Source organism: Dipteris shenzhenensis, chromosome 5 (genome assembly GCF_047967505.1).
Source record: "Dipteris shenzhenensis isolate YYH24624 ecotype China chromosome 5, Dip_SZ_1.0, whole genome shotgun sequence".
Classification (NCBI taxonomy): domain Eukaryota; kingdom Viridiplantae; phylum Streptophyta; class Polypodiopsida; order Gleicheniales; family Dipteridaceae; genus Dipteris; species Dipteris shenzhenensis.
Window position 1 is genome coordinate 25,818,178 of NC_141600.1, and position 18,527 is coordinate 25,836,704.

An 18,527-nucleotide genomic window follows, 5' to 3' on the forward strand; every position below is an offset into this window, starting at 1 on the left:
CTCCCTGGAAATGGTGCCAAAGATGTGTTGTCTGGTGGAGACACATGTGTCATGGGGATGCTGGAAGTGTACTCACGGAGCTCCTCACTCCCGTGCTACTCCTTGTGGGAATGGAGCATTGCATAGTAAAGCCTCACTCGTGTCACTCGAGTGACTACCAGATCATTGCAATGGGGTTTCCACTAAGAAGAAGGAGATGAGAAAGAGAGAGGGGAGGTGGACGAAAGAAGGGAAGGGGATGGGGGAGGGATGGGGAAGGAGAAGAAGGTGAAGCGAGATCATGCCAAACACCAAAGGAAAACAAGAAGAGCAATCACAATCTCACAACACATGATTAGGAAGAGAGCTTGTATTTCTCAAAGGTTGCATACAATAATGAAGACCAAAGTCAACCACTTGGCCGTTTATACATGTCACCTTTTGAAGGGAGGGCCAACCCTATTCCTTGTACCACTCTCTCTCTTTTTTGTTACAACTACTTGGGCCCATATGGTGCCAAGGCATATGCTGATCCTCACAACCTTGTCTCTATTTTCAAATGACTCTTGTGTTATCCTTGTTGCCAATTTGGGCGATCCTAGTGACTACTTCGAAACTGATCCATTTGTGGCTCAAAACCCGTAGGGTTTGGATGGGCCATATCCGTTAGCATGCTCAATGGTTGTTAACATGGAACTATCCCCAAAACTCCAAATCACTTTCTTAAGCACATTTTTAGAGTTGCCTTGTTTCTTGATGGTTTGGGGGCTGCCCTTTAACTCCAAGCTTTTGAAGGTAGTTACTACTTTGAGAAGAGCACAAAATGCACTCATATTTGAAATCTGGGGGACATATTTGAGATGTTCTCAAGAAAAATATTTGGGTTGTCGGACACTGCAAATCTCTTAGGCACATTTCTACAATTGCTCTTGTTTTCTACTTTTTGGGTGCTTCTCTTTCTCTCCAAGCTTCTGAAGGTAGTTAATAACTATGAAAGGAGAACAACTATGAAAGGAGCACAAAATACATATTTGAAATCTGGGAGGTGTATTTGAAATGTGCTCAAGAATTTAGTGATTTGGGTTGTTGGGCCTTCCCCCAACCCTCAAAATTTCTTTCTTAGGCACATTTCTATATTTCTCTTTCTCTTTGGTTTTTTAGTGCTCTGAAGGTAGTTTGTTCTATAAGATGAGAACCAATGGCGCTAATTGCAGTATTAGGATAAAATTTTAGGAATCTAGAAGGCATATTTGATTGTGTGGACCAGTGTTTACGAAATGTGCTTAAGACAACGGTTTTTTCTATTGCACCTCCCCGAAACCTCAAAATCGCTTTCTTAAGAACATTTCCATATTTTGGGTGCTCTCCATTCTCTACATTGTCTGGTGTATCTTTTTTAATAGTATTTGGAGTTCTGATCAATTGTATGGAAATTAAGAGGCAAATGGATAGTTATTGAAAAATGTGCTTAAACAAGCGATTTATCCTATTGGACATAGTCCCACCAACCTCAAAATCAATTTCTTAAGCACACTTTTACCTTTGCTATTTTTTGCATGTTTTTGGGTGCCTTTCTTCCTCTACTGGGCCAATTGAGGTCAATTGTGTAATTAAGCTTTTGCTTGGAGGTTAGAAGACTATCTAGGCTCATGGAAAGGGCAAAGCAAATAGGCAGGGTGGTTGGTAAGGGACCTCCCATTGCTGCTCAAACTACCACTTCCAATGTTAGAGGTTCTCATAAGAGGAAGGGGATGTCATATAAATTATGGTCTACAATCATATACTTAATGGTAGTTGTAATTGGCACCACCTCATAGTAGACCTTGTTAGATGTTGATTTATCCCAAGCATCATCCGAGAAGTCAAGGTTATCTTCATTTCCACTTGTTGTGTAGGTGAGCATTGTTTTGCACACCTTGACTAGATACTTGTTAAACAAGTCAATGAAGATAGTGATGGCATGCATACATTGATTTTTACAGTCCTTGTCGCAATGTTGGGACTAAATCAACATTGAACTTTTGCAAATAGCTTGGCTCTATATGTCTCTGTCACACTACAAGGAGACACTGGCTAGTCTATCGTATTCCATGGCAAAAGATCTTGTTTCCTCAACACCTCGTATGTGTTTGCTTTGTCCAACAATTCATAAAAAGGGTTAGAAGAAGATACCTATTTGAGCTGATTGAGTTGCAGATCCACCTTGTTATTGCAATTCTTCTATTTCTCCATGCAAGTCATCCAAGAATTCCAAAATGCACTCCACCATATGTCATTCTTCATATGATGAAACCAAAACACATTTTAGTTGACACAGAAAATACCCGAGGGATCACTATGTAAAAGCCCCATATAGCACATGCGATCAAGGGGTATAGAAAAAACACCTACTTATGGTTTTTACAACCTATATACACCCCTTCTATAAATTTTGAGTATCCCTTATGTACAAAAATTATCACTTTTTCAATTTAACAAACTTTATGTATGTATATTTTCTATAACTCCATAAACATAAACCCCTTCTATTGATTGCACGTACTATCTTAAGAACATATTTTGTAGTGGCCCCCCCTAGAGAAAATAGCAATGTTTCACACTACCATTTTGAGATTGAAAGGTTTAAAAACTGACAATTGGGCTTATGCCATGATGGAAGATAATTAGGATAATCATGTAGCACAAGTTTATTGTGCATATATACATGCTCGACTAGTATTTCCTTAATACTTTTCTTACCATTTGTTGTTCTAAAGTCTTTGGCCTTGCCTTTCCAAGAGGCCAGTAATATATTGTTTGACCGTGGTTTTTTCCTCCTCGTTTGCTACATGAGCAACCAACTACCTTTCAACACAACCATGTTTTGCAAGCAATCATCTGCATTCACACTATTGGTGAGCTCTATATATGACATGCATGCTGTAGGTCGTTGACAAACAACTCTCACCGTCACTATGTCAAAGTTTACTACATTATGAGTTATGCACTGCTTGGAATTGGGATGCCTTGGGTTGCATGTTGCCATGGATTTGTTAAAGAGAACCAAACTTGCAAATGGGTGAAATGCAAGAGAGATAAGTAGAAGGAAAAACAAAAACGCAAGCAACAAAGCCCGTTTAGGCAAGAAAGCCGCCCTGGGTTGCCTATTGCCATGGATGGAATAAAAATTTGAAATGGGTGAATGCAAGCGGGAGAACTAGGAGGAAATTAACCAGGAGAATCCTAGGCTTTGAAAATGCAAGTAAGAAAGATGGCTTAGGCGAGAAAGCACATTTGACTTTTTGACTCGTACAGGCGGGAAAACTAGTTTAGGAGGGAAATCACATTTGAGTCCATGATCTTTTTTGAAAATGACTCCTTGTCAGGTTTATAAGTTGTACATCAGTAAAGTTTTGTTTCTTTCTCTTATTATGTGAAATTATTTGGTATTTTCTTAATTTTCCCAAAAGTTACATTCGCCCTCTCTTGATTGGTGGAGACGTATTTTTCATTTCAGCCATAAGGCCCCAAACTGAGAACCCTTTTTTCCTAATGTCAGCTATTTCAAAAGATCATTTGCGTGAAAGAAAACCTTATAGCTGAAAATATGAAATGGTTTGCCAAACTACAATCCACCCAACTAACAAGAGTACATAGTCTACAATAGGTAGAGTGTAATTCAACCTCATTTGTAAGCATGCCACCTCGGGGCACTATGTTAAAAAATCCAATGGCATATAGCATGTGCGATCAAGGGGTATTGAAAAAACCCGCTACCTATGGATTTTTATAACCTATATATGCCCTTTCTACAAATTTTGAGATGATGAAAGTATCCCTTATGTATAAAATTACCACTTTTGGAATGAAAAAACCCCTTATGTATGTATGTTTTTTGGTAACTCCATAAAAATATGAAACCCCTTCCTTTGATCACATGTATTATCTTATATATTTCTTAGACGTGCCCCCCTGGGCATGCCACTTTGCTTCCTCTAGGAAAACTCAATGCCGTGTGAAAAAGCAGCAAGAGGAAGCACAAATGCTGCTAATAGTGATTGTCATGATGTGTAAGGTTTCAAGTTCCAAGAGAAGAAAAGCATGGCAGGAAACAACAACCATGGCCACAAGTTCAAGTTAGCTATCAATTCATGGTTCATTTTTCTAATAGCAAGCATGGGGGGGAAATATTTAATAATTCGATGTAGTTCACGTATGTTAATACTAGGAAAGAGAGAGGTGTAATACAGAAACATTCTCTCACCTTGTATTTGTGTGTCAGATGTTTGCTTCCAACCAATAACTTCACAACTCTTTCAAAGACTTGCCTTTCATGCAGCTAGCAATGTCAAAAACAATGATAGACAGAAGTACATGTCCAACAGAGAATGTTGGCTCTCCAAAATTATGTATCACCACTAGGTAAGTAGTTCTTCCATGGTGCTCAGGACCAGCAAATTGAGAAATCACTCAAGGGGCAATTTTTTGTGATATGGAATGCAAGTATTTAGTTCCCTTTCGTAATTTGACAAAAGACACATAAAACCATCTCAATTTCATGTTCGCATAACAAGATCCAAATGAAATAATTGATTGTGGACTTTATTCTCTATTAATATAGGATTCCCTACTAATATACATATACATATACATATATTGTCATCATACTTTCTCTATAAAGGATTGTGCGAAATTATGTGCACGTCCCTCTTATTTTGGCAATCTATCCTGCGGTGCCAACTCCCTTTAGTAAGAAAACCCAACAAAATCTTGAGTATGAGATGCATTTAACAATATGCCATGAGTAGAAATTATTCAAATTAACAAGGTTGTGTTCTACCCTAAAAGAACTTCAAATATGTCTTTACACCTTGAAATTTGGGTAACACATGAAAAAGTTACATTAATTTGAAAGGAGATGGGTTTTCATATTTTAGTGTATTTTTCATTTTACCCCTGCTCATCCAAAAGACCCCCTCCCTTTGGGCCTCACACATTGTGAAAAATATGTACAAATCTTAAAATCTTGCATATTTTTCAAGGTATGTACCTTATATTTTGAGGGTGGGGGAGAGATTTTTTAGGGAAATCCATGCATATTTTATGTGGACCTTGTCCCCCCATACCCTAGATTTTGGACAAGGGTAGTAACATATTACATATTAAGTTGGCACCCTAGGCAATCTATCTACCTTGTTAGCTAATTGTGCGAGATTCTAGCCTCTAGGTCGTTGGGACTCAAAAGATTGTTATTATAAAAGAATGGGGAAACCACAGGTCCATAGATAAGCAATGGGTAACTGTGTTGGGAAGCTCTTCTACTTATAACATTGGAATCCGATATTGACATAATAGATTTGAGTAGTAAGGCATAGTAGGGTGCCAACAAGTTCTCCCACTTATGCACAAGGGCGCTTAATATGTGGAGCATAATAAAATTTACAATGGTCTCCCACATTAATAAGCATCTTAAAAGCATCCTTCTAAAAAATAGAACTATGGTCACTTATGACCTTTTGAAGCTTTTTTAATGTAAAACACCCTAAGTAACAGAATATTTAATAAAAATCCATCTTTTGAACTCAGATGATAAGGTTACATCTGATGAGTGACCTATTGGAGAATATTATATTTGCATATATTAGGTGGTTGCAAATTTATCAATACTTTGAACATAGCTTTCAAAGGAGTGCTTGGTATGTACAATGTTGCGTAAATAAAAGAAAAATCACTCAATTAGTAGTGATATTTTTGAAATATACTTGAGTTTTTATAGTAACATTCTAGGGAGCAAAGGAATAAATAGAAAACACTAAGTAAGGGGAGCACTCTTCACCAAAAACTGGGAAACTATGTGGAATGAAACTTCAAAATTTCAAATCTACGTAAAATTTTCATAATTTCCACAAAACTTTTTATGCTTTAGTTATATTTTGGCCGTAAATCTCTTTTATCTCTTAAGGAGAGGTTTGGGGGAGAACGATTGGGGAATTGTCCATCATTAGATTAGAAAGACCATCCTAGACCATTGGATGCAAACCTGGGCGTTAGCGTTGTTTGATGTTTGTTATGATGTTATTCATCGCCTCGAAATCCATATCGAGATCGATTACTTCGTCTGAGAATACCGTTTTAGTTCATTCATCGCCTCGCAATCCATATCGAGATCGATTACTTCTTCTTAGAATCCCATTTTAGAGTTTCACGATCGACTAATTCTTCTAAGAATCCCGTTTTACAATTTCATGCGTAATTTCATTGCCACTTGTTGCTGGCTGCCAGATTAATCTGAGAATCCCGTTTGCCAGTTTCGCAATCGATTACTCATTTTGAGAATGTTGGTTGCCATCACTCATATCGCAATCCATTAATTATGCTAGAGAACAATCATCAAGGTCCACTGCATTTCTTTTTCTCGTCTTTATCAAATCCTTTATACTAATTAAGTTGTTGTCTGGGATCGCCGAATCATGTTGAGTAAAGCTCTGAGTCTTTGGTGTCTTTGGTCTTTACAGGGCGGGTCCTCTTTCTCAAGGCCAAAAGTGTCCACCCTTGCAAATTACTCATTCTGGACCCGAACAAAGTTTGTTGGCGCCTCGACTCATTTGCTTTGGGGGGCATATCATTTAAGAGAGCAGGATAAACTTGAGTAGCGCAATGAGCACGATAAACTTGAGTAGCGTAATGAAATGTATATGTGGTTTCATTCTGAATCATTGCCGCATGTATGTGCTACGCTGAGGATCACAATATATTAAAGGTGAGATTCGTTAATCTTTTTTAGCGCAACCAGCCATTACATTCGGAGTCAAAAAGTTTTTATCAAAATTTTTATAAACTCTGTTAGATTTGGTGATGGGGAATAGTCTAAAGTATAAATGCTGCTTTTGCTACCTGTGTGAAGACGCAAGAAAAGGAAGCATTGTACAGGTGAAAATTGGTTTGTAAAGACAACGTAAGAATGCCCGTCATGAAACATGGCTGTGTATATCCAGTTTGTAAGCCTCTAGAGTTGAAATAAACCGCTGAATACGTTCACAATGTGAACAATACTTAATCACAACGCCGTACAACCTAGATGAGAGGGGGCGATTTAGCCAATTGGGTCTGTTTGTTGCTATGTTGTTGCCTGTCAAGAAGGTGAGGGTCACAGTGCTCCCACAGATTCTCCTTATTAGCATTTTTGCACCCTTAGCATTTCAGAGGAAATGGAGATGGATGATCTTTGTTTTGAAGTTTGTGGCTTGCCACGGGTTGCATACTAGTATGAAATTAAAAGGAAAAACATAAGTACTAAAATGAAATTAAAAAGAAAACGTGCGAGGTTCTCTATCTAATTTAGAAACTATGAAACGGGAGGTTATACAATACTTGGGTTGAGGTCATACAACCATGGCCTAGACCTATTCAAGATCGAGGCTTTGCAAAGGCCAACAGGGGCGTGGCCATGCGTGTTGTGAGACCGCTCTGCTCTCTCATGTCAACACTTTTCCCCTCTCCCAGTTCCCAATGGAAGCTCTTCACCAAGTTTGCCACTATCACTTCCACCATCGCCAGACCCATTGACATCCCCGGACAGCTCCTCCTCCCTGACCCGAACGGCAGCAGTTCGTAATGCTGCCCTCGAAGATCAATCTCCGTCTCTTCGAACCTCTCGGGCTCAAACTCGTTTGCCTTCTCCCACACTAGTGGATCTCTCCCGATAGCCCAGATGTTGACCATCAGCTGCGTCTTTGCCGGTATTGTGTACTCGCCTACTTTGCAAACCTGGGTCGATATGCGAGGGACAAGCAGCGGGATTGGCGGATGCAGTCGAAAGGTTTCCTTGATTACCTGATTCAAATAGGGCAGACGGGGGAGGTGAAGATCGGTCACTCGCTGGCCGCGCCCCACGACAGTTTCCAATTCGACCCTAAGTTTGTGCAAGCATCTGGGGTTTAGAAGGAGCTCTGCCATTGCCCATTCCACAGTGACAGCCGATGTCTCAATGCCAGCGGCGAGTAAATCCTGAAAAACAATGTGTCGATGATCAAATGATCAAAGCCAGGGAAAACGTCGAAGTACGAGTTGATTGGCATAAGGAACCTATAAATCTTGCAAAGTGCAGCCCAATTGTGAATAAGTAGTGCACCTTACCAGAATTATGGCCTTGATCGATTCTGGGTTTAATTCTGCACTTGCTTCCGCTTCATGCGACATTAGCACAGCAAGAAAGTCGTTGTAGACCTCATTTGGGTTCTGTTCCTTGGCGAGTCTCCTCTCAACAAGAATAGAGGCCAGTATTCTGTCCAAGCGCTTGTGCGCATCGCTCATGCGTCGTTTAATTCTCCAATCAAGCCAACTGAGATAGGGGATGAAATCTCCTACCGTTGATGTGGCCAGAAACATTCCTTTTTGGATGAGATCTTCCAACGTGGCAGCTGTATCTTCTCTGGATTCGGGTGGTCTTTGAGTGTAAAGGATGCGGCTCATTATGTTCGACGACATGAAGCCTACAGTCTTACCGATATGAGTCTCCACACTCCCTCCTTGAGCTTCCTTATGCATCCGTTCCAGTAGGCCAGCAACCTCCTCCTCTCTTACGTACCGCAGGTCGTCAAGCCTTTTGCTTGTGAAAAGCTCTAGTGTGCAGAGTTTGCGCAGCACTCTCCACTGGTTCCCGTATTTAGAGAACACGAGCCCAGAGTCGTAGCCATAGGATATTCTCCGGGTGAATTCGATCAAATTCAGTACGGTCGGCGAAGGCTCTGTCATTCGAGCACAAGAACTCTTTTGCGAGGGCTGGGCTGGAAACCACGACAGTAGGAATACAGCCGAGGCGGAGGCCCAGGATGTGCCCAAAGCGAGCCGTGAGTTTGGCGATGTCCTGGTGGGGAAGAAGACCGGAGAAGAGATGCAAGTGGCCGAGGATAGGCCAGGCAAGGGGGCCGGGGGGGAAGCTACGACACGGGATGTTGCGCTTGTTGGTCGATCGAGCTGCAGCAGAAGAGAGGAAGGCGTAGAGGAGGAGCGTTGCAGTCTGTAGAGGAGGAGAGAAATCCATATTGGAGATGGCGAATGGATGGTGAACTGAAGCTAAAAACGTATTATTGGAAACAATATGACACGGGAAAAGAGCTTTCGAGTGGTAGATACCACCACTTTCCAAGGATGGACGTGACAACTCCTTTCAAATGGTACGTAGAGGGTAGTACGTCCTCTCTCCCATAATGAGCATCTCAAGTTTCAACTTGCTCACTAGCAAGAATTTTATGAGGACATATATGATTGGTGTCAATCCTCTCTCTCAGAATGTGGATAGCTTGTTACAAGGTCTGCAGTGTTAAACACCTTAGATCGAGTAGAATGTGGAATCGGAGGGCAGAGTCCACAAGAGCAGAATCACATGAATTTCTTATTATTAGTGCACATGGAGTACTTCTAAGTTTTTAAAAAAAGATTTAAACTACCAGATGTACTATAAGTTGGTGGTCAGTCCAAAAGGACCATCACAAAAAGGGGGCAAAAAATAGGGCTCAGCACCTGAGGCCAAACTAGATACTTATCTAGAAGATAGGATACTGTGAACATCTATCACATATTTGTTACAGAAGAAGCCCTTTTTATTTATCACACTATATGAAGGTCATGAGGCTTGTTCTTTATGAGTTGGATTGAGAGATCTCAACAATGGAAGTGGAATGGAAGAAGGTGAGAGAGAGAGGGAGAGCCAGAAGAGAGAGTCACACGTGGGTGCAGAACACCCTAATCTTCTATGTCATCCATATATAACACTTATTTTATTAATTTTGGACTTGTCAATGTACAAATCCATTTTTACATATACTTTTGGACTAGTTTTCAGATAAAATTTAAGAAAAACCCAATCTTCAAAGCAAAATTATAAAATTTAAAGCAGCCTAGATAAGTTACATGAAAAAATAAGATTCAGCAGTTGTAAACTCTCTTAATATATAGTGGTGTTAATAAACACCTTCAAAAGTTACAGTATTAAAGAAACTCTCACCATATTTATAATAGAATTTGACAGACACCAAAAGTTACAATAAGCCTGAGATAAGTTACACAAAAAAGAGTGGTTTAGTAATTGTAAACTCTCTTAATATTTATAATAGTGTTTAGGAAACACTTTCAAAAGTTACAAGTAGAAGTAGCAAACTCTCACAATATTTATAAAGGTGTTGAAAAACACCAAAAGTTACGATAAGCCTCTCACTGGAAGGCAAATCTATTTTCAAGACTGTAGCCTAAATTCAACCCATTCAAGAGGTGAGCTCATCTCATCCTCATCGATGTAGTTAAAATTATAGAAGAGAAGTGAGGATTAATGAAATTTCTATTTTCAAGACTTTAGCCTAAATTCAACCCATTCAAGAGCTGAGCTCATCTCATCCTCATCGATGTAGTTAAAATTATAGAAAGAGAAGTAAGTATTGATGAATTTTCTCCTACATAACACTTTGTTTATTCCGAATGACTTGCGCTTCCTAGGGTGGAAATCTTCCATAACGAGCCACATGCGAAGATATCTCACTTTGAAAGTCTATCAACTCTCTCCTATATGGCTGCAATTTATCTATTTCAGTAGTAGCCATACTTATTTTTCTTTTCTCTTCCTTCTCTAAGCCCTTCTGACAAGCAAATTCATCCTTCTCATACTGGGTTAATGGAGCTGGATTTCGCTTTCTCTCCTCTCTCTTTCCTTGGTTCTGGGTAATCCATACTTTGATGCTACTAATGGCTTGCTTGACAAAATCGATTACCTTAAAAAGATCCATAAAAACGAGAGGAGAAAGGTAACGAGAGTGAGGAAGGTAACTAGAGAAGGTAAGGCAAGATGAAAGGAGTATGTTTAAGAAGAGGAGGTAAGGCTACGGGCAAGATGGAAGGAGCAAGCTTGAGGAGAGGAGTAAGGTAAGAAGAGCAAAGTCGAAGAAGTGTTTGCTGCGGGTGAGATATAGAAGACGAACGAAAGGAGGAAGGTAACTAGAGGAGGTAAGGCAACATGAAAGGAGTATGCTTGAGAAGAGGAGGTAAGGCTGCAGGCAAGATGGAAGGAGCAAGCTTGAGGAGAGGAGTAAGGTAAGAAGAGCAAAGTGGAAGAAGTGTTTGCTGTGAGTGAGATATAGAAGACGAACGACTACTAGGGGATTTATAGAGAATTGGTAGAGGCTAAGATGACTAGATTATCTGAAGTAATAGATGCAAGACTGTAATGCGAGACATGTGAGACATGTAAGATAGTGAGTACATTGAAATCTATAAAATAAAATGATGGCATGCAAGACCGTAATGCGAGACATTTGAGACATGTAAGACAATGATCAGTACATTGAAATCTATAAAATAAAATGATGGAACACAAAATCATATAATTATTAGAATCTCATCATGAGATATTTTTTTAATATAATATAAGTTAGACTTGTTGGTGCAAGACCGTAATGCAAGATATGTGAGATGATAGATTTTGAGTACATTGAAATCTATAAAATAAAGTGATGGAATATAAGAATGATATAATTATTAGATTCTCATCATAAGATATTTATTGTATATAATAAATTAGACTTTCAAAAAAGTAAAACCGATTTAATAAATTTAGAGAGGTGAGTTGTTCATTGAGTGAAGTAAAAAATAAAAGACCATAAATGTGAGAGACACATGAGATGATAGATTTTGAATCGGTTTAAATCTATGAAATAAAGTGATTGAAGACAAGAATAATATAATTAGACTTCCTTCTTTTGTCCATCCTAGTCCTTCTACAAGCGCATTCTTCGTTTATCACTCTTAATTTATCATCTCTCCACCCACCATGGATGTCCTTGGCATCGTCAGAGATGTGGAGTCTGGAATCGACAGTCTCAAACAATGGGTTGCTGATCAAGGAGCAAGAAGAGATGCAAGAATTCGACAAGGCTCTCCACTCACACGGATGGAGAGGAATTCGATGCACAAAGGCAGATAGAGAGGGAGGAGACTCAAAAGATAGCAGAGAGCGAAAGACTTTTATAATGTATTATAAAAGCACGATAAGATCTCTTGGACTTCGTAAGCAACCTACGTTATCGAAGCACTCGGTATAACCGATTTGATCGGGATGCTGAAAGAACAATAAAGGCCTCCCAAAGAGATTATAAAGAAACAATCTGTGGCTGTTTGAATTTCTTCCTTCATTGTAATTATGTTGACGATACGTAAGTGGAGTCCGTGGAAGATTGGATTGTTGAGAAGATAAGAGATACTAATGATGAGATCTTCTAGTGTGATCTCGGCCTCTGTGGCTTGTCCAGTGACTGTTTGAATTTCTTCCTTCATTGTAATTATGTTGACGATACGGAAGTGGAGTCCATGGAAGATTGGATTGTTGAGAAGATAAGAGATACTAATGATGATATCTTCTAGTGTGATCTCAGCCTCTGTGGCCTATCCATCATGATGCTTGAATTTCTTCCTTCATTGTAATTATGTTGAGGATATGGACATGGAGTCTGCAACCTGTCCATCATGATTGCTTGAATTTCTTCCTTCATTGTAATTATGTTGAGGATATGGACGTGGAGTCTGTGGAAGATTGGATTGTTGAGAAGATAAGAGATACTAATTATGAGATCTTCTAGTGTAATCTTGGCCTCTATGGCTTGTAATAGTTTTGTATTCTCTACAACAAGTCTGGTAGGGCTAAGTAGATCATATTAGAATTGCTAATACAATTTGTTTCTTTAGAATTGCTAATATAATAATAATACAAATTGAATAGATATCATAAGTAAATATCCTAATATATTATAACATTTAACATAAGTTTAACAAACACTATCATTAGTCAATACAAACAAGATAAAAATATTCAAGGACTCATGTTTCTTTCTACATGTTTTACAACTGAATAGAGTCTGATGAGTCCTCTTGAGGCTGTGATTCTCTAAGAGTACATTAAGTCTCTACTTCTTGTGTGGATGGTGTACATTGAGATTCTACTTCTGGTGCAATCGTGATAGACTCAATCTCTTTCTCCTTTGCAAGATGTGATGTTGTAGATGCACATTGAGTCTCTACTTCTTTTGTAGGAAGAATGCATTGAGTCTCTAATTCAAGTGGAGACTATAATGCTTCTACTTGAGGCTGTGATGTAGAAGGAGACTGAATTGTCTCTTGTTTTTCTTTGGCTCCCTCAGGTTGTTCATTGAGTCCATCATGTTGTTTCCCAATGGTAGCAGTTAGGTAGTGAACAGTCTTAGCCATAAAATCTTGTAGCTCGAGCTTTGTATATGCTTCTATGGAGAGATGTTCAAAAATTTCATTGAGGAACAACATGAAGTTATAGGCAATTCTCCACCCACTACTAAACTTGTCTTTCTACTCCACTGCGAGGCATGTCTAGAAATTAGGTCGGTCTTTATGCTCCATGATTTTCATAATCGCAGATACTAACTTGTTTACACACCTGTCCATCATGACATATGACAAAGTGAATTTATGTAGTAAATAGTAAGATGCATGTTCATAATGATATGATAAAAGAACACTTACTTGAACACCCCGTGAAAGCCTGTAAATGAATTGACAAACCAACAATGGTTGTCATTAAGATTCCATACTATCAGGCTCCAATGTGAGCTACATCACTAATAAAGAGCGATAAGATTTATCACAATATTAAGTATTAATTGACACAATATTACAAATAAAAGAGTAAAAGAAAGATTGAGACGATACTTACTTCTCATAATATGGCATAAAGACAATAAGCATGCCATCCAAGTTTAAAGGTTGTAGCATTAAACAAACATCATCTACTACCTTCTTGGTATCACTAAGTACAACTGAAAGGAGAGAATCGAGCATACACACACGATTCTGTACTGATCTAGGAAAGTGAGATGTAACCGTACACTGCAGCAATAAATAAACAAATGTTAGAAGTAGATTGAATCAAATGATTGAAGTATCAAGCCAAGAGATTTTCATATCAAACCTGAGGATGGCCATCATGACTTTGTCATTAGCCTCTTTCAAAGGGTTGGAGAGGATTGTAACTTCCTCGCTACCGAATGTCAAAACACGAGGTTGCTTGCTAATGATAACCCTAACCTCAAAAGAGCTCCCCATTTCATCCAATACAGTGGTTACATTAGGACAACTTATGGGCATAGCAACCAATGTTTCCTCTGGATGCTCCACCATGTTATTAATAAATGCCTTAATGATAGATGACATAAATGCATATAGATGCAACTCTGTATATGTCAACAATGAGGTTTCACTGCCGCTCAAATTAAAAATTTGAGCAAGGAGCAAAAAGTAGTTAAATCTGACTCTCCACCCACAATTGTGGTCATCATTCTGCTTCACTGCAGGGCATGTTACATACTCTATTTGATCTTCTAAGTCACCTTTCATTTGCATAAGTGCATCTATAGCACCTACCAACTTTTGAGCCGATCTACACATCAAAATAGAAAACATAAATGAATGTGCGCATTGCATAGGATGCATCTCATTGACATAATTATGACACAAGTAGGTTATACTTACTTTAACACACTGCCATGGATAGATGCTATTGAATTGACAAAGAAACATTGCTTGGCTAAGATGTCCACAATCACCAAGCTCCAATGCGAGCTGCATTATCAATTAAGAATAATTATTATTTGATATAACCCTCCACGATGTAAGAGATAAGCTAAGTAGGGATTGATACTCACTCCTCGTGATATGCAGTAAAGATAACTCGTGCCGCAATCAAATCAACAGGTTGTAACCACTTAAAAACATCATCTGGTCTTCTGCTTATTGCTAAGTACACTAGAAACAAGAGGATCGACCATATATGCACATCTCTATATATATAGGGGAAGTTGTTCTATAACCATACTGCAATAAAAAGAAAAGAATATTAGTTCATTTGATCCAATGGAAATACAAAAGCATAAAGTCAATAAAAGTTTGTGTCAAACCTGAGGATGGCTATTATGACCTTGTCATTAACCTCTTTCTTGAATTTTATAAGGATTGAAATGTCCTCTTCATCCGAATAGAAAAGTAAGAGGTTGTTCTCGAACTTGAAACCTAACTTGAAATGACTTCTCCATTTGTTGCAAGGTATGATTATTTTCTAGAGTCATCCGATGGATAGCCAGAGCAACTTTGCTTTCTTGAGATGAGCTTTCTATATTCTCTACTCTAGCTATGTCCTCCTCATCCTCCTCCTTTCCCTTCTCCTATAAAAGGATAAAATAATTATGAGATTCAAATTTTTAAATTAATTATAAATTTTAAAAGGCCTTTAAATGAATAAAGAAAATTAAACATAAGTTTTCATACCTCTAGATATCTTCATGGTCTTTTTATGTAACCTTGTGAGGCAAGGTCAGTGTCATATCCATCTTCTTCAGCTTCCTTACTATCGCTAGTGTTCTCACTATCATATCCAGAGCTAGTTGCAGTTCTTTTGAGAGTGGTCACACGAGAATGAAAAGTTCTCCATATGGTCCTAGCTTTGAGCAACATCTCTGAAGTAGAGGTGATCTTTCGTAGTGCATAAATGTCATGATTTTAGTCTTTCCGACTCAATCAAATATTTTTTCTTGTTCTTGAAGATACAAATGCATGCAGAATAGTAGTGAAATTGAGGCACACTCGCAAAGGTTTGATAAGTAATTTCTCCTTTGTTGTATGCCTCTCTAGAGTGCTCATTACAAGCATAGACATAGTGCTGACCATCTATTGCCTCAAATGTGCAATGAGCTAAGAAATTTCTCTTGGCATCCTTTATATGTCATTCTGGATCATTCACTGAACTCTGTCCTTCTTGAAGTGAGGGAACTTGTTTTCCAAGGAGCTTAGTGAATTGGATCTCAAAATCTATAGGCTGAGAGAAATTTATGGATTGACTATAATCTCCTCTAACTGGCCAAAATGCCCTTGGATGGAGTACCAAATTAGAAACAACTGGTTTTTTTCCATCAATCAAAGCCTAAAAAATCTTTTCAGCATAGACAATATCTAAGGTCCTGCTGTTGGTGAAGACACTTGCTTTGATCACCATTGAAGCATGTATAACTTGAGTCTTCTGGCCCCATATATATTCTGGATCCTCATCTGTCACAGCCTCATTCAAGCGAAGATTTAGGTTCTTCATTGATAACATTTCTGCTTTTAAATCCGACTCCATTTCAATGCCCTCCACATCCTCTTCGTGTTCTTCCTCTTCTCTTCTTTTCCCTTTCTTTGTAACGACCTCTTTTTCGAGTTATAGGACTTGGAACTATAGCTCGTGAAGTACTTGCCTTCTGCATTTGACGTCGAGGTTTATTTTTTAGGGGCTCTATGTGAACTACTTTAGATTGCCCTACTTCTTCTTCTATTGCCTCAACTTCAAGTATACTTAGGGGCTTCACTTGTTCTGTTATTCCATCAACTTCATGAGTCACACCATCTAAGTGAATAATACCATGAACAAGAGATGTGTGTGCATGTCCTATCTTATCTGATGCATGTCGTGTCTCACTCAATTCAATTTCGGTCTGAGATGCACGTGCATGTCCTGTATCATCTGATGCATGTCCTGTCTCCACCAATTCATTTGTTGTCTCAGATGTAGATCCCTTGTAAGCATCCACATGTACAAGACCCTCATCCAATGCTACAATGTGTTCTGTCTCATCCACTCCAGTTCCTCTCTCATTTGTATTACCATGAACCAGGTCTACATGGCGTGTCTCATCACTTCCTTTCTCATGTGTGGATTCTTGCACCTTAGGTCCCTCCAATGCAGTTGAACCTTGTTCAATGACACCCTGAAAGTATTCAAGGATAATCTTTGACTGCATTTTTCTTGCTTCCTCAATGGGAAATTCCTCCCACACGTGTTGGAGGATCTCCAATGCAAGAACCAATTCAGGAAATCTAGGTGCTTTTGGCGGCGGCATCACAAAGTGCATTGCATCTTTCTTAGAAAGAAGAAACAATCTGTTGCTCATTCTTGACTTTGTGTAAATCATCATTGTACTGCTATCTTTTTCAATTTTTATTCCTAGTAAGGTGCCCCCTTGAATCAAATTGCTCTTTGAGAAAGATACATTTGATGCCCACTCATCTTTCTCCAACTCTCTCTTTGTCATCACTAGAATGAGATTTCCTTTACTTAATACCAAGAACCATGCTTTCTTTATTGTGTCAACAATGGTCCAGTTTGTGAAGTCCTTTGAGGCATAAATTCTTCCATTGTATTTCAGTGTCATACCATTGACAAATGTTGTAGCCTCAAGATCCATCCTATATTAAAGCACAACAAAAATTTTAGGTACTTTGACAAACTACAATTACTTTGATAAATCAAAAGTACAATGAGTCCCATTAATACACCTCAAGTTTTTATTCTTCCCAATCATATAAGTGTCAATTTCATGCGTTGGGAATAGCCGAAAAGGCTTTACAAGGCTTAGACACATGCATAAATGTGAAAAAAAATAAGGATATAAGTGCAAAATGCTCTGTCAACTCCCGCAACTAATATAAGTGTAAAATGCTTTGTCAACTCCCACAACTGGTACAAAATATAATCTGCTCTATCTGTTGGGGTAAAGGGCAGTGTGCCCACCCACTTGTACATTGCCCATGTATACTCATATATATATGATAGAGGAATAAGCTGGAGTAGCTTTTGCTCCACCACTTTTGGTGTCTCTATATTCCTTTGTGTGTGCTCTCCTCTCCCACAACTGGTATCAGAGCTTGAGGAGAAGAGCCTGAGGAGAGAGTTCAATGGAGCCATCGAGGGAGCCCAGGCTGTTGAGGCATCCATGAGCGTGTGTTGCAGGACACTGTTGTAGAGCCGTGAGTAGGAGTGGTTGGAGAAGACATCATTTGGGAGCTTCATTGCCTCGTTGATGGAGGCATTGCTTCGTAGATACTTGCTGGAGATGGTTGACGGCCGTAGGCTTGGGCTTGCTTGTGAAGTGTTTGGAGACTCGGAGATCCGATCATAGGAGCATCATTTAGGCTTGCTACTACTGCTAAGGCTAGAGCTTTGAGCGATGTGTTGTTGTTAGGACGTTGACTGGAGAGGTGTGATGCCGCGCGATTGGCGTTGTAGGAGTTGCTCAATGCAGAGGTTTCTACGTTGGGGTGTGCTGTAGGCTGGAGTTGAGGTTGAGCCTTCATTGGAGAGCATTGTTTGGAGAGGGCTGTAGGGAAGCTCTTTGTAGCTGCAGCTGCTGCAGATGGCTCGTGAGCCACTGCGAGCTCTTAGATGGAGTAGATAGGAGTCTCTTTCTCTCCATACCCTTCTTCTTCCCATGAGCAAAGGAAGAGCAACCCAGTGATAGCAACAACATCCACTTTGGAGAAAAAGAGTGAGTTCTTTGTTTTTAGTCTGGAAATTTGACAGTATTTCAGATAGTAAAAGTGAGCAGAATGCCATTTTTGACAGCAAGTATTTGCAAATCCATAAGGATTTAGGTTCGGTGCCCAACAGAGGAGTCGGAGAACTTTGGCAGGGCTACGTTTTCTCTGTTGACAGCTCGGTCATCCGAGTTTACAGTACAGAGTTATTTACT

At 39.1% G+C, this 18,527-nt stretch overlaps 1 pseudogene across 1 annotated transcript; it reads right to left on the minus strand.

Moving 5' to 3' along the window:
- Positions 1-7,211: 7,211 nt before the first annotated feature.
- Positions 7,212-9,035, minus strand: LOC147901797 (flavonoid 3'-monooxygenase CYP75B137-like; annotated as a pseudogene). Its single transcript, XR_015541037.1, has 2 exons — positions 8,095-9,035; positions 7,212-7,965 (listed from the first exon to the last, which is right to left on the minus strand). The product of XR_015541037.1 is annotated as a flavonoid 3'-monooxygenase CYP75B137-like (transcript).
- Positions 9,036-18,527: the final 9,492 nt, after the last annotated feature.